The sequence below is a fragment of the Dipodomys ordii genome, unplaced genomic scaffold (assembly GCF_000151885.1).
Source record: "Dipodomys ordii isolate 6190 unplaced genomic scaffold, Dord_2.0 Scaffold25, whole genome shotgun sequence".
In the NCBI taxonomy this organism is placed as follows: domain Eukaryota; kingdom Metazoa; phylum Chordata; class Mammalia; order Rodentia; family Heteromyidae; genus Dipodomys; species Dipodomys ordii.
This window is the reverse complement of record NW_012267241.1, coordinates 4,076,631-4,093,392: the sequence shown is the minus strand read 5'-3', so window position 1 is coordinate 4,093,392 and position 16,762 is coordinate 4,076,631.

Here is a 16,762-nt window from a genome sequence, read left to right as displayed (position 1 = left end):
GGCTGGGAAGGGATGTGAAGGGTAAACAAAGGAGGAGGCTGCAATGCTTGGTAAGAAATGTATGCATTATCCTGCCCATGTAATTGTAACCCTTCTGTACAGTATGTTCACAAATAAAATAAAATTAAATTTAAAAAAAAGAAGAAGAAATTGGGTCAAAGATATGGAAAAACTGCAACTTTTATGCACTACTAACGGGAAAGTAAAATAGTAGGGACAGTGTAGTAATCAATGAGATAGTTCCTTCCTTAACAGTGGTAATAAATGAGATAGAACCTTCCTTCTCATAAGATTATTACATAATACCTCACCAAAAGTCAATTCTGGGTGTATATTATTCAAAGTAGCCAAAAGATGGAATCAAACCAAATCCAAAAATGAAAAAAGCATATATATTTTCTTATTATTTAATATGTTGCTGAGTATATATATATATAATTGACTATATGAATTATATTCAACAAGGAGGGCTATTCTGACAAAAGCCAGACATGAATGAACCACATAAACATTTTGTCAGCTGAAGTCAGCCAGACCTAAAAGGACAAATACTGTGTGACCCCACTTCCATGAGATACGAGAGTCATAAAATTCTTAGAGACAGAAGATAACGTTGCTTCCCAGGGGCCATGAAGAAAGGAAAATGGGAAACAATGAGTTCCTGAGTAATGAACTTCAATTTGAGGGTATGAAAAATTTCTGATGATGGACGATGATATATTGTACAACAATGTGAATATACTTAATGCCACAGAATTGTGCATTAAAAACTAGTTAAATGGTAAGTTTTATGATAGTTCTATTCTACCATGTTTTTAATGAACTAGACTATCAAGGAAAATATCAAAAGAACTCAGCTATGAGCCAATTCTTATATTTTAAAAGGAAAAATATGGATGATTAAAAACTTCATTTATCATAGGACCATTATATCACTTCCTTATAATCAGCACACTATCAATCCCATTATTCAGATGAAAATACTGAATTAGAGAAAGGCTACCACGCCCAATTTGCCATCTGTGGCCCCTAGCTCAGTACCCTTCCCTCAAGATCAATGGAACCATTACCAAACACAGTGTACACAAACATCGGTCAATTTTCTGCAACTTCCCCTGACACTTTCCACAGAGCCTGACTCAATCTCTAGTCCAAATCCCCATACCTTCCTCCCTTTATTCTTTTTCCCGTGAACTGATGCACTGAGATATGCAGTACTCTAATTGGGTTGCCTTTGCCCTATGTCTCCCTTTAAACCTAATTCAAAATTGTGCTTTTCATTTCATGTTATGAACAAAGAAGTATTGTTGCTCAATGAATTTTCATGACTCAGTTGATTTTGATTCCTGATGCCCTTAGCCAATCCCTATCTAGGAAGGCTGGAGAAATAGATGTGCACATGGAACTCCCACTCTGATCTCCAACAGGTACTCATAGCAGCCTGTTCAATACCATGAACAGTCAGGGATAAGGTAAAAAAAAGAAAAGAAAACACAGAAATACCAACGCTTCTTAACATTTGTATCTATTATTCATCATGAATTTTTGCATTAATTGTAACTTTTTAAAACATTGCATCAAAATATCATTTATTTTGTTTATTAGGGAGAATTGTTATTGTTTCGATGATTAACATACTTCGAGCAAGCTCCCTTAAATGCATTTGAGATAAGTAGCTCTGGCTCACGTCATCCAAGCTCCAGCCTTTAAAAGCCAAGACCAAAAAAGAAAAAGGACAATAAAGAAAATAGCCTTCCCTGAGCCAGCTACTGAAGCGAAGTGAAGTCAGGTGCCAGTCAAGTGTTCTGCGGATAAAAGGCAGGAGAAGGCACGGCTGTAACCCTACGCAGAAAAGAGCCCACTGTAAATGTCTTTCATGTGCCTTTTTGACAAGATTGCTTCAACCTAGAATCAAAAGCTGATATTTAAACAGCATAAATTGCATATCTATGAAAAATGAAGTCCCTACAGGCAAACTTTCTGCATTTTTGTTCTCTTTAAAGAAGGTATTAGAGCAATTTGGGCTGTCTTCTTAAAAGATTTTTATTGTTTTGTGATAGGTAGCAGGAAGCTATCAACTGAATATATAGCCAACAGGTCAGAAAAAGCAATGTGGCTTGACTGCTAAGTCTCTCAGGTCTGTCTTCAACTGACCAGTGAGTGAGGGGTGTGTGTGTGTGTGCGTCTGTGTGTCTGTGCGTCTGTGTCTGTGTGTGAGCATGCACATGCATGCATGTGTGTCTGTGTCTGTGTCTACGTCTGTGTGTGAGCATACACATGCATGCATGTGTGTGTGTGTCTGTGTGTGTGTGTGTCTTGCATCTTTCACCCCCCCCCAGGCTTTGTTTATGAGCTCACAGCCAAACAACCTGAAATTGCATTGTCTTTTAAACACTACCATGCTTTTCTCTTTCAGTAGGAAATGTGTGCAGGGACCTGGCAGACCATGCTCCCAGTCGTTGACAATGGAGATGAGAAAGTCTGCTATCCCCTATCCAGGGAATACATTCGGAATCAGCTTGAGAATGCTCTGGTCAGATCTCAATGTGCAGGACGATTGAGAGAGGAAAAACTGTCTCTTCGCTCCTCAGGCAAGGCAAATGCCATCACATTGTGGGCTCAGTGGGAGAGTGGAGATAATGAGGTATTTTGAAACCACCGACATTGTCAGAAAGACAGAAATTGAGAAAAGGGCTAAGGTGGTGAGTGATTATTTCTCAAAGGAGCAATGGAACACAGAATGGGTCTCAGTGTGGGTTAAGCAAGAGAGATGAGGAAAGGAAGTGTATTATGAATTATTCACCACTAGATATAGTTTAGCTTTGATTCAATTCTAATTGTGAAGTTATCTTGGTGTGTCTGAAATTAAATAAAGCAGTTGCCAACTTTTCTATGTAATAACATGGACAAACACATACTACAGCATTCCATAATGGTTATACATAAGCCCTGAACTGATGCTTCATGCCTGTAAACCTGGCTACTCAAAAGGCTGATATTTGAGGATCATGGTTCAAAACCATCCCAGGCAAGTAAGTCCATGTGATTCCTGTCTCCAATTAACCACCAAAAAGTTGAGGTAGAGCTGTGGCTCAAGTGGTAGAGTGCTAGCCTTGAGCACAAAAGCTCAGGGACAGAGCCCAGGTTCTGAGTTCAAGTTCCAGGACTGGCACAAAAATGGGTGGAACTATATATAGACAAACAATGTTCAGTTTTACATATAAAATATATAATTCAACAGGTTTCAGGAATATGATCTATTACTAAATGTATTGTTTATCCTTAATGTGACTAAAATTGTATCATTGTCTTTTCTCATAGTCTTTATAACTCAAATAGTATTCATAGACAGAGGCAATATTTATTAAATACAGGCTAAAATGTGGTCAAAATATTGTAGATTTTTAATATTTTGATAACCATACACCCTGGTTTGGCTAAGAAATTCTCAGGTTATATCTGAAATAATAACATTGTTCATTCTTTAAAGTCTTATTGCATAACAATTTATATCCTTACTCTATAAAAACATATTTTCAGGCCTTCTATTGACTTACTGTCTCCAGGAATAGAAAATAACCTAGAGAATACTAAGGTAATGGAGTGTTATTGTTTTGTTTTGTTTTTGTTTTTGCTACCTTGAAGCTCTTGAAAAGAGAAGAGAGAGGGAAGAGCAATGAAGATAAATGTCTCCTAGTTCACATTTCTGTCTCTGCTCTGATCTGACCTGGAACAATTATTCCATCTGTACCTAGCCTTTTGTCCTTCACTCATCACGGGTGCAATGTATCACTTTTCCACTTGGTTCAACCACCATAACAGTCAAGTGAAATTAAAATCTACCACACAGGCATACAATTGAGCACCACACTCTTCAGAAGACTGTGCCCATTATCTGATAGGTGGAAATTTCTGAAGGACATAAAAGGCCCAAATGCCACCATTTCTGGCAGCAGGAACTTAGAAGAGTGGGTTAGAGGAAACTTGTTTAATGCAGGCTAGATAATTTTCCCATAAGGAGTCCAGTGGCATTAATGAGCAGATCTGAGAGCCAGCATCTACCTACTTTCCCAGGGTGTAAAGAACACCTGTATGGGGTTCTTTCACAATGGTCCATACTTTCTTTCTCATAACCTTTGCCACACTTGCATGCAGTTTTTGTTAAGTTGGAAAATAAATCCTATGATCATAAAGTTAATTAAAATGAATTAAGTCAGACAATGGCCAAAGCACTTTGTATTAATTCAGTGAATCCTCAAGGTCTTTCCAACAATGAGATTCCTCTGTCTCCTGATTGAAAATAAAAAATAAAAAGAAACTTAAGCAGGTTTCTCAATGTTACATATATTCAGAGGCATAAATAATATTCACTTTGCTTTGAATATACCTTGGATAGGAATAATCAGGCTATCAAGATGTCTTATTCTTTACCATTGTTCTTCCAGAGCCTAGCACAGTGGTACCACCACAATTAGGGCCTAAAAATAATTATAAAATAGATGAATTAGCCAGGTGGGTGGCTCACACTTGTAATCCTAGCTATTCATGAGGCTGAGGTCTGAGAATGAATCTTGGTTCAAAGCCAGACTAGGAAAGACAATATTGAGAGACACTTTTCTCCAATTGGTTAGCCAAAAGACATACCTGGGGGGGTGGCTCACATGGTAGAGCACCAGCCATCAATAAAAAAGCCGAACAACCAGAATTTCAGATTCTACTGCAAGCACACTCACACATGCATACACATGCACACACACACACACACACACACACACACACACGCACGCATGCATGCACACAGAGTTGAATACATTAGATCTTCATGCATTAATCATTAAAGAAGGTCCTGTTGTCTAAGTGAAGAATATGTTACAGCTCCTGACTTATACGAAGTCACACTTCAACTTCTAATGAAATAGTCAAATATAGTCAATACAATGAAGGCATTTTATTTTTCCCTTCCCCTCCCCAAATTAGAAAAATGTATATACAAAATGCAGGGCACTGACCCATTGTAACAATGAGATGAACAAGGCACTATGTTGAAAAAGAACTTTACAACTTGGTGTGGGGGGAGGGAGGAGTTGGGGAGGTGGGAAGGGATGAGATGGTAGGGGGAAAACAAAGTAGGAGGTAACAATGCTTGACTGGAAATGTACTCATTTCCTTACTCATGTAACTGTAACCCTTCTGCACAGTATTGTTACAATAAAAAATTTTAAATACAATGAAGGTTTTAGTGATATTTTAAGTTACCTTATACCATATGCTTTGAAAACAACTTTTTAAGCTTGTATCTTTAAAATAAAAGCTAGAATGATTGAGTTTAAATATTGTGTGCTAGGTCGCAAAAGTACTGCATTCAAGTGAAATATAGGAGAATCATAAGAGAATTTCCATATCAAAAAGTCTTGCTGAGCACCTGTGGCTCACACCTATAATCCTAACTACTCAGGAGGCTGCGATCTGAGGTTTGAGGTTCAAAGCCAGCCCAGGCAGGAAAATCTGTGTGACTCTTATCTCCAAACAACCACCAGAAAACTGGAAATGATGCTGTGGCTCAAGTGGTAGAGTGTTTACCCTGAGTTGAAGAGCTCAAGGACAGTGCCCAGGCCCAGAGTCCAAACCCCATGACGGACACCCCCCCAAAAAAGCTTGCATTAGTCATAAGACACATGTTCAAAGAAAAAAAAAGATTACTTATTAGATTGGTTTTAATTCCTCCTAACAATACGAAGTTGTTTTTCAGTAGCAAGTCAACAAAGAGAAAGGGAGAGTTGTGGACAAGAATAAGTGAGATAAGTCTAGTAAAAATGGAAACACGGCTAAGAGAGGAAATTAATGTTAAATGACATGCTATGATGAGATATGTCATAACTTTAAAAACAAAGTGCATTTTCAGGTTTAGAACACCCTAAAGCTGCAAGAACTAACTGTGCAGGAATAAGAACATTTCAAAACTGGAAGACACCATTTGTGATCATCATATCTTTGGGGAACTTTGAGGACAAAAAAAAATGTGTATCTACAGTCAACAGTAAAGAATCATGGGTAAGGAGGAAGAGACAATACTAGGCTTACATGTGTTAAAATTAAGAAGCCTCCAATTAAATCTTATGGGAGAGGAGGTATTCAATAGAAGCGTAGTTGGTTATGCTTCCATTGTGACTAGAATTATGCACTGTGCCTTAAATCCTCTCCTATTTGCCAGTGCTCTATAAGATGTATTCACAACATTTAAAGAGACCTTTTAGGTCTCCAGTCTCCAGCTACATGTCAACTCCATCTCCACCATGCTGACATCACGATGACTGACGTTGGTTTTGATTTGACATTTCAGCCGTTGAAATACGCAGGCATGCTCACTCACACTCACACGCAGAGCCTTCAACTTGAGATTTGATTGGCATCAGTCATTTCATAATCTGTCTCTTGGGGATCAGACTAACAGACCTTTTTAAAGCTCGCCTTATTGAACTGACCCTTCTGATCTTGACACATGATTCATACTTGCTAATCTTCTCGAGAGCCTTCCTTACTCTTAACAAGCCTGTCATTTCTTCCTTTTTCAGAAATTTTTTTCCTCTCAAGATGATGTAAAATGTCATATTTATGCCTGTTCCTAACTTCTGTGGGAAAAATCATAAAGTACATCGAAGAAATAAGTATTGAAATTACTCAGAATATTTTCTGCCCCTCACCCAAAAATATTTGTGGATTAGGTTTGAAGCAAGTGCAATCCATAAAACATTAGATTTTGGAAAGTCTTTGGAGTTTAGTATAGCTTTCCACCAAGAACAATAACCTCTATGTTATCTTTCTCAGAATTCACCTCTGTTTCAATACTTTGTGTTAACAGAAGTTACTTTGAAAACCAGTCTTGTTCAGGGTACTTCAACATATTGAATGTTCTTTCTCACTTCATATTGAAAACCTTTGACCACATGTTCTTAACTGTTAATTGTGTTTTAATTTTGTGCATTTGTTTATTTATTTAGGTGTGGAAGCACAGAGAGTATGGCCAGTTTCTCCACCATGAGAGCTCTGGACTGAATGTATACAATTACAAAGATTTATATGTCTCTACTAGTCAGTTCAGAATAATGTCTTCCCCACCTTTCTTCACCAGTTCATTCAGTCTTCAAGGATGCTTAAAGAACCACACTGTGGCCAAGCCCAAAAAACATAAGTCCCATGATTTCCCTTATTTGCAATATCTAGTATATGTATGAGTCAAGCAGAAAAGGTCAGATAAGGTGATGTTAGGAAAATGAACCCTAAGATATGTATTTTAAATGTTTTTTTTCTTTCATGCATTTGTTTCTAATGCATTTATAAGATTATTTCTTTGTTGCTTTGTATGTCCCTCCTCCACAGTATAACCCCTGCTTTCACTGTATTTGATGTCAGTATAATTTGTGGAGGGGAAGGGGAAAAACAAGTCGTTTAAATAAGGAAATAGGTAGACCTGTTGCAACAATGAGAAGTACAAGTTGTCATGTCAAAAACGAACTTTACAACTTGGAGGGGGGGGATTGGGTGGGAGAGGAGGGAGGATGGGAAGGGATGGGAAGGGTAAACAAAGGAGGAGGCTACAATGCTTGATAAGAAATGTACTCATTATCTTGCCCATGTAATTGTAACCTCTCTGTACAGTATTTTCACAATAAAAAAAAAAAAGAACCACACTGTGACAAGTTCAGTGATCATGCTTCTAGGTCCTCTATAAAGTACCCTTAAAAATAACTGGTCTTTTGTTTTCTTCTCATTTCTACCAAAATTTAATGTCCTATAATCACAACATGGTATTCTTTTTTAATTCAGTTTGAACATCAATAAGGGTAAGAAAAATACTCCAGAAAATAAAAGAGAATTGTTATTTAAATCAAAATACACATGCATCGGAAATCATATTAAATGTGAGAATGGAAAAGGCAGTAGGTGGGTTAATTGCAATAACCTCAAAAATGTGCAATGCATTAGGCTATTAGATAATATATAGGTAAACGTGATGAAATTGGTGTGACAGGTGCTATTCTTGCAAATGACTTAAAATCATTTTAGAGTACCATATGATTTCTCTCTATTAGAAAGAGAGCAAGGGAGAAGAAAGCTATCCTCTGCCATTTGGAGAAAACCTATGAAAGGAAACCTTTGAAAAGTTACACCATAAAAAAGACTAAATCAGCCAGGCACTGATGATCCATACTATGGTCCTCTGTAATTGGGAGGCAAGGAGTGGGAGGATTACCGTTTGAGGCCACTCTGGGCAGGAAAGTTCTCAATACTAACCCTATATCACAAAAAGCAGCCAAAAAAACAGCGCTGGAGGTATGCATGGTTCAATTGATAAAGTGCCATCATATCAAGTTTAAGGAAAGTACAAAACAATGACTTCCAAAACAAATAAATCAAAAGACAAAGTCACACTTTAAACATTAGCTATATTAGTTATAAAGGATAATAAATATATTATTTTTAGCAATGTTCTTTGAGGGAGAAATAACCTCCTTTTCTAAAATTCCAACTCTCTACCTCTTCAGTATAACTTATCCCATAAAACTCTCTGGATATTTCCTAGACACAATGTTCCCTAAAACAGAAGTTCATCAACATAATCTCATTACTTATATATAAAATAAAATACATTTCCAAAGTGCCTTAGTCTTTGGCTGACCTTACTTCCCTTGTATGATCTTTAGTCAAAACCATTGGAGAAGGTTTACAGTCTCAAAAGAGTTCTAAGATTGGCCTTAATTCTTTTCTGACAAATAATAAATTGCCATCTTCTGGGATGTAATCTGATAGTTTAATACTTATATATATAATATGTAATGATTAAGTCAGGATAATTGACATTTCTATCTCCTTAGCATTTATCATTTCTATATGATGAACTTTCTTCTATTCAATGTTTGCTTACTAAAATTTCAAAATACCTAATTGTTTTTCCACACCTACTTCTTAGGGAAGTTACTTTACCCTGAAATCCTAGTACTGATGGTAAATATCTACAACTACATAAATAGTAATCCCAGAGATGAATATTCATCTTTTGCTAGGCAATGAGTCTCTATTTGTCAGAATTTAAATAAGTCATTTGGAAGACCATGAGCTCTTAAGTTGAGTAATCAAAGTAAAGTGCAGAACGATATTAAAGGACTAGATAGAATATGAGTTAGTTTGTATATCCAGCTAAACCGAAGATAAGAGAGGTTCAGGCAGATAGTAGGCACATAGGCAGACCATGTGAATCTACTTTTAGTTAAACAGATCTTACCTACTCCAGTCTTTTTACAAGCTATCTGGAAGGGATGGTTTTCATGATCTTTACTAGCCATATTATTGCCTATTAAGCTTTTTAATAAATTCTATTCAATCCAGGTTTAGTGGGCTTTCTGTTTCTTATAGCGACATTGTCTTTGATCTTGTGATTATTGTCAAAATACAATTCTCTCTTAGGTTCTAGGTTGCTCTCAGTTGCTCTATACATACCTTTCAAAGTTTTGTGCAGGGAAATAGATGCATGTCAGATTGAACAAATGGTAATTTTTATTTAGTGTTTAAAGTTAAAGGAGGATTATTTCATGTTATTTGCTTTGTATAATAGGGAAATGAAAGTGCAGAAAATTAAAATACAAAGCTGGGGGGCTGGGAAGGTGGCTCAGTGGTAGAGCATTTGCCTTGCATGCATGAGGCCCTGGGTTCAATTCCCCAGCATCACATAAGCAAAAAGAAAAAAGTTGGAAGTGGCACTGTGGCTCAAGTGGTAGAGCACTAGCCTTGAGCTGAAGAGCTGAGGGACAGCGCCCAGGCCCAGAGTTCAGGCCCCACGACTGGATCCAAAAAAAAGAAAGAAAGAAAAAAAGAAAGAAAGCTGGGCACCATACACCTACAGTTCTATCTACTCAAAGAGGCTAAGATCTGAGGATTGTGGTTCAAAGCCAACCAGGGAAGGAAAGTCCATGAAATTCTTATTCACAATAACCAGACAAAAGAAAGCCAGCAGTGGAGCTATGGTTCAAGTGTAGAATGCCAGCCTTAAATGTAAAACTCTAAGGGATATTGAATGCCTAGGCCTGAGTTCAAGCCCCAGTACTGGCACAAACACAAAAGATGCACAGAAATAGTAAAGCCTAAGGCAGAGAAATCTATATACTTTCTTCTTTAAAGTATTTTTAAAGCAGCATAGTTTTTGAGTGTTTGTTAGAGAATAGCATAAAGTTAGATGAAGCCTGAGCCATAAAACGAAGTCGTAGGGTTCACTGCACCTAGCTCTAGTGATAACTAATCCAAGTGGACAACAATAAAGCCCTAAACCAATGGACTTTCTTTTCTCATTGGCAATGCTGTTTGGTTAAATCACCAGGTAGAGAGTCATCATGAACCAAAGGAGAGGTCATAAGTGGATATCGTAGGATACTAAACAGGATCTTCTTCACCAGGAAATATAAGCTTATTAAGGTTCCCTGACAATGTTTTTCACACCTTTATCTTTACAAGAAAAAAAAAAAGCCAAAGTACTCACAAACACTCATGAAAAAGAAAATACATTCTAATAAAAAAGTAGACAGCAGTAAGTAGGAGTCAGAGTCCAGGGATATAGTCACATTCTGCATCTGTAAAAAATGGAGAAAAACACCTGTATGGCCTCTACCCACAAGATACAATGAGCACCTGCCACAAATGAGAAGGGATTTTGCAAAATTAAAAGTCTTTATGAATGTGCAATACTGTTAGCTGCCAGTATGTAGTATTTTTTATGACCCTAAAAAGAATACAAAATAAAATAACACGTTTTTCTCTTGATTCCCTCTCTTGATTCCTTTATTTTTTTTAAAAAAAAATACTAAAACTTCAAATAAAACCAAAGTTTGCCTATCAATATTGTCTTCATTATTTCCTGGCTCTTTGAATGTCAATGAGTATATGCTTCTGTCAATTATGAAGGTCCTTATCTTAGCATTGATTTTTGCTTGCACAAATCAATAACAGGATATGGCCCAATAATTAATATTGGGAAACTAAATTGCTTTTTTCCCAAGCACTTAGCTTTACCACAGAAATATTCCTCTTTTACTAATCTTGTCCTTTTGTATTTATCCAAAATTTGCTTATGTTTCTACAACAAATTCTACTATGTAATATTAATATTTTAGCTCATTGTGTGGAATCTGATATCTACTGTATCTTTCAATATTTATTTACTTTTATTAGTAGTTTTACAAAGTGGTTTCAATGCCAAAAGTCAGGTTATTATACAATGTATCTTGATTAATGTCACACCTACCATCTTTCTCCCCTCTATTAAATTTTTATAAATAAGGTTGAGGCTTAAATAGAAAGAATTTCATACAAAAATATTTCAAGTGTAATTAATCCCCTTAGTCTAGAATTTCCATATTGTCAAACACCAATGTTACATTGACCAACAGATTTACTTTTCAATAAACATTACTAGGTACCTGTTATTGTGTAAGGTGTTTAGGAAACAAATGAAAAAGACATTTCCTTTTCTTTAATAGCTTTACAACACATGATGTGGAAAGACACAAGTGTGATGTACACATTTTGATCTCTAAAGTCAAAAATGTTGGCAAAGCATGATTTATAGAAGTAATAGGTTCAGAAATAGACAAACACTACATATCAGAGCCTGTCTTTTCACACTCCAGACAACCACTATTGCCTTTAAGTCCCCAAGACTTAAACTCAAGGCTTTCTCTTGTCATGATCAACTATTTTGCTCTCAGCAAGTACAGGACAACTTGAGTCATGCCTACAGTTTGGCTTCTTTGCTGATTAATTAGAGATAGAGTCTCTTGAGCCCTCTATGGTTTTGAACCATGATTCTCAGATCTTAGCCTCCAGAATAGCTTGGGTAACTACTACTACTAGGCATGACCCCTGAGCCTTGGCTTTAATGGCAAGACTGGGACTTGATCTCAGAACCTCTACTGCTTGAGTGACCCATTAGCCTTAAATCTTTCTGAATTAATAATGAATGGTTGGCTGGGCTCCACCATAATCCTAGCTACTCAGGAAGCTGAGTTCTGAGGATCACTCTTCCAAACTGGACTGGGTAGAAAAGTTCCCTCCCCATAGGACTCTTATCTCCAATTAACCACTCAAAAACCAGAAGTGACACTGTGGCTCAATTGGTAGACTGCTACCCTTGAGCACAAAGAGGTTCAGAGACAGCACTCAAGGCCTGTTCAAGCCCCACAACCAGCAAAAAGAATAATTTAAAAAAATGTTTTTAAATGAATGGTGGGATTGACCTTAAAGTACATTTTTAGGCCCAGGCATTGTAGTGGAATTAGAAAGCAAAATATTTTTATAAATTCATTTTGTGTTTGTATCTCTTTAAAAGTTGTGACATTGGTCAGTTTTTGAAATAACAAAACAATACTAGTTTTATTTTTTTAGACAATTGTTCAAGCTGGTTAAGAAATTATGTGAACGAAAGGAAGAAAGAAAAAAGAAAGAAAGAACAAAAGAAAGAAAGGAAAAGAGAGAGAAAGAGAAAGAAAAGAAGGAAGGAAGGAAGGAAAGAAGGGAGGGAGGGAGGGATGGAATAAGAGATGGAGGGGAGGTGAAGGGAGGAAAAGTACAAATCAAACAGATAAGTTTTATCATCCAGTTAACTTGTGCTACATCCTTGTCAACAGTTGAGAGTAATATATCCTAGTCCTTTTTTAAGGATATATATTATCACAGAAGTTTGAAATGTGTAGAGAATTCCCTACCTTCATATTAACTGTTTGGTCTCTGATTAGGTATAGTCAGCTAGGTCAAATAGAGATACAGGTGGACCCATTGCAACAATGAGATGTACAAGTCGTTATGTCAAAAAATAAACTTTACAACTTTGGCTGGGGTAGAGGGGGGTATGCTTGATAAGAAATGTACTCATTATCTTGCCCATGTAATTGTAACCCCTCTGTACAGTATTTTCACAATAAAAAAAAAGCTGTGCAATCTATGGTATGATGACCCCTATGCCTGCTAAGTTTTCCTAAGCAAGCACAATCACATATTGAGACTATGATGTACTGCTAGATAGGCATATAATTTAATAGAGATGCTTTGTATGCTTTGACTAGCAAAATAGATGTTCAATCTAATATCTACCTCATTTTGTAATATCTATGTGCTGACTTTATGATCCCAGAGGAACAAAGTTTTCAGAATTCAATGATACTATACCCTTTTTCAAATAGCTACATAAAGTGTTTGATCATATCACCAAGATGAGGAAAGAAGCTAAAAGGAAAACAAAAAAATAGTATATACATTTTTCTAATTTGGGGAGGGGAAGGGAAATAACAAAATGCTGAAATCAGGATATAGGTTGACCTACATCCTGTAACAATGATATATACAAGATACTATGTTGCAAATGAACTTTACAACTTGTGGGAGGAGGGAGGAGTTGGAGAGGTAAGGAGAGAAGGGATGGTAGGGGGAAAACAAAGGAGGAGGTCACAATGCTCGATTGAAAATATACTCATTACCTTACTCATGTAACTGTGACCCCCTCTGTACAGTATTTTTATAATAAAAAATATGCAAAAATCTAGTTGATTGTGCAAATTCTTATGAAGCCCTCCATTACAAAAAATGAAATACAAATTAATACATAATAAACATCTACATTTGTCTTTGGTCAAATGTCACAAACTTCCTGTATGCCCTCACCATGCAGGAGACTAAATGGTGATCCAGTTCTTTCTCCCAAGAGAGCTGTATCTACTAATCTTATCCACATCATCAATTTTTTGTTATTGTTTTATATGTCTACAGAATATGAGACTAATACTATAGAAAAACTCAAGTTTATCTGTCAGAAGAAGGAAATAAAATAGCATATAAGTCTGCTGTTTTCAATAATCCTAATTACCATTATGCTTAGGTGTATTTCAATTTCTATCTACATTTTTCATAGACAACAGTATACAGTAAACTTAGACTCAAAACTACTATTGTATATTTTACATATCATACTGACATATATATATATATATACATAGACACATTTGCATTTACTTTTCATTTATTTGTTTTGCTGGACGTGGGGTTTGTATTCTGGGCCTGGATGCTGTTCCTGAGCTTCTTTTGCTCAAGGAGTACACTCTACCACTGGAGCCACAGTGCCACTTTCAGCTTTTTTAAGTAGTTTATTGGAGATAAGAGTCTCACAGAGTTTCCTGCCCAGGCTGATTTTAAACCACAATCCTCAGATCTCAGACTCCTGAGTAGTTAGAATTACTGGCGTGAGTTGCCCCTGACCACTATTCTACATTATTTTTACATATTTTTACAATGCCACCAATGTACTCCTTTTTATACATTTATTAGTATCCAGCTAAGACATCCCATGTATCGGACCTGTAATTGTTTGCAGGATTTATTTTGCTGTTCGTAATATAGTGATATCATCCATAGGTCACATCACCTATGAATCCATAAAGAATCCTTTAAAACAAATGGTAGTTTTAGATGAAATGGTGAAAATTTTCCAAGTGTGTTAAACATATCTAATTTCTAATTTCTCCTAGTGAAAAAAGTCTAATAAGTGGCTAACACACTCATATCCTTTTCTGTTTCTAGCGATTTAGACTTAGGCTGTGACCAATTCTCTGGCCAAGTCCTCTCAATGCCTGGGCACATGTGCCTGCCAGCCATTTTATAAGATGATCTCATTTTCAAACATTCTCATAAAATCTTCCCCTACTTGGATACAGGTTGGCCTAGGATTTATTTTCATTTATCCTACCTATATAGTTTAGCTATATCAATAATAATAGCTGCATGCATTGACCATTTTCAAAGAAGAAAGAAAAGCATATCATGTTTTTAATCACATGATATTTGAGGATGTGTGTGGTTATGTGTATACAAGGAATATGTCTTAACTCATTTCTTGTAATATATTAAAATGTATTTCACTCACATGATTCTTCTAAGAGCAATCACACCAGTTAGTTATCCAAAGTAGCTTATACGTTCTTCTGAAGCAACTGTTGTCTGTTCCCACTGTTATCAGATTAACACTTAGCCTCACTTTTTCCTGCACACATACTACATACATTCTGGGAATCAGCTAACGATTATGATGTGTCTTAGGATATAAAACGTAGTTGAAAATCCATTATTTTGTTAACAACTTCTATCTTGTTACCAAAGAATAGACTTCACTGTGTTTAATATTAGAAGCATGTACCTATATGACTGGTATAAATTATGTCCGTCCCTGCCCTCACTAGAATTATCCCATGAAAATTGATCTCTATAAGCAATTGTTTGCTCACATTTGTTTTTGTGACTCATGAGCAGGATATTTCCCTTAGCTGATACTAACACATCATAAATGCCCCAGATATGTTGTTCAAAGGAAGTTAGATTGGTTTAAGTTTCCACAGAGGATATGTTAACCATATAAATAAATTATACATAGGTACAGGAAATTGCATTAGAGAAAATTGTACAAATTGAGTTTAAGAGAAGGAAACATAATTGTGTAATTTTAGGAAGGAATAAATATTGACCAAAATGCACATTTTTTTCAAGTAATGTTATCTCTGATCAACAACAAACATGCTTTTTAATCAATACTTGCAGCTTGATTCATTTCCTGCTACATAGAAGTTGATGGGCTCGTCAATATATCCAAAGATTTAAATAATACATATATATATAATATGGAGGGTTGTTTTTAAAATAAGCTTTTCTCAAAGATCCTTTCTTCTTTCTTGCATATGTTTCTTAAATGTTCACAGGGATAGCAAGTGCAATACAAGGTAGAGGGAGAAATTTTCTTCAGATGTGTGTTTCTTACCTCTTGGAGAAGAGTGGAAAATTTTCTTCAGATGTATGTTACTTGCCTCTTGGAGAAGAGTGGAAAATATGGACCTTTAGAATATATCAAAATCTACTGAAGGGCTTTCAGGGAAATAAGGCATATTAGAAACAATCTGTGATTGAATAAAAGGTTTCAAATAACTTGGATTTGTACTTTGCTTCATATTTCCCATAATAGGTCCATCCCATTCAATATTTTGGTGTGGTACTCTAGCACTGGGACATATGCTACTGGCTGGGAAGTGGGAGAAGGTATAAAGTGACAGTGTGTCCTTAGTAAGCAGATAGACATGCACACACATTAAAATGATGGCAGCGGCCATGATTGCCTAAGTATTACAAAGAGTGGGAACAAAATGCAAATAAATCACCGAACAGGAAAACAGTAATTCTGAGTGCTGATCACGATCCAAAAGGTTTTCATTGACTTCAGGGATATTCCCAAAATGTTGGATAAGAACGACTTCCAAGAATTTGAATGTTTGGCAAAGGGCACTTTGGAAAAGTGTAAATGTTTGACCTGATTTTTTTAAAAATGAAAAGCCTAATGAATTAGTGGCCTACAGAGTACAAAGGGAAGAGACAGGTGATAGTGGGGCTGAAGGATAAGATTTTAAAAACTTGAAGTCCATTTTTTTGTATGCTACGGCCTTATCGTCTGTTAAGATGCTGAAAATTAGCAGTGAACACAGGTTCATCAACATCACAACAGCTTCAAGTTTATAGAGATTTGACTTTATCTACAAATGTTTGGAGTGCAGTAAAGAAAGGCAGAAAAGGTAGCAGAAGAATAAAAATCATATGTGAACTTTGACACATCGGTCTCAGGACCCTTTCCAAAGCACTATAATTCCCAGTGATGTGTGCAGAGTTCAGAATTTCAGTCTTAAGAAGGAAC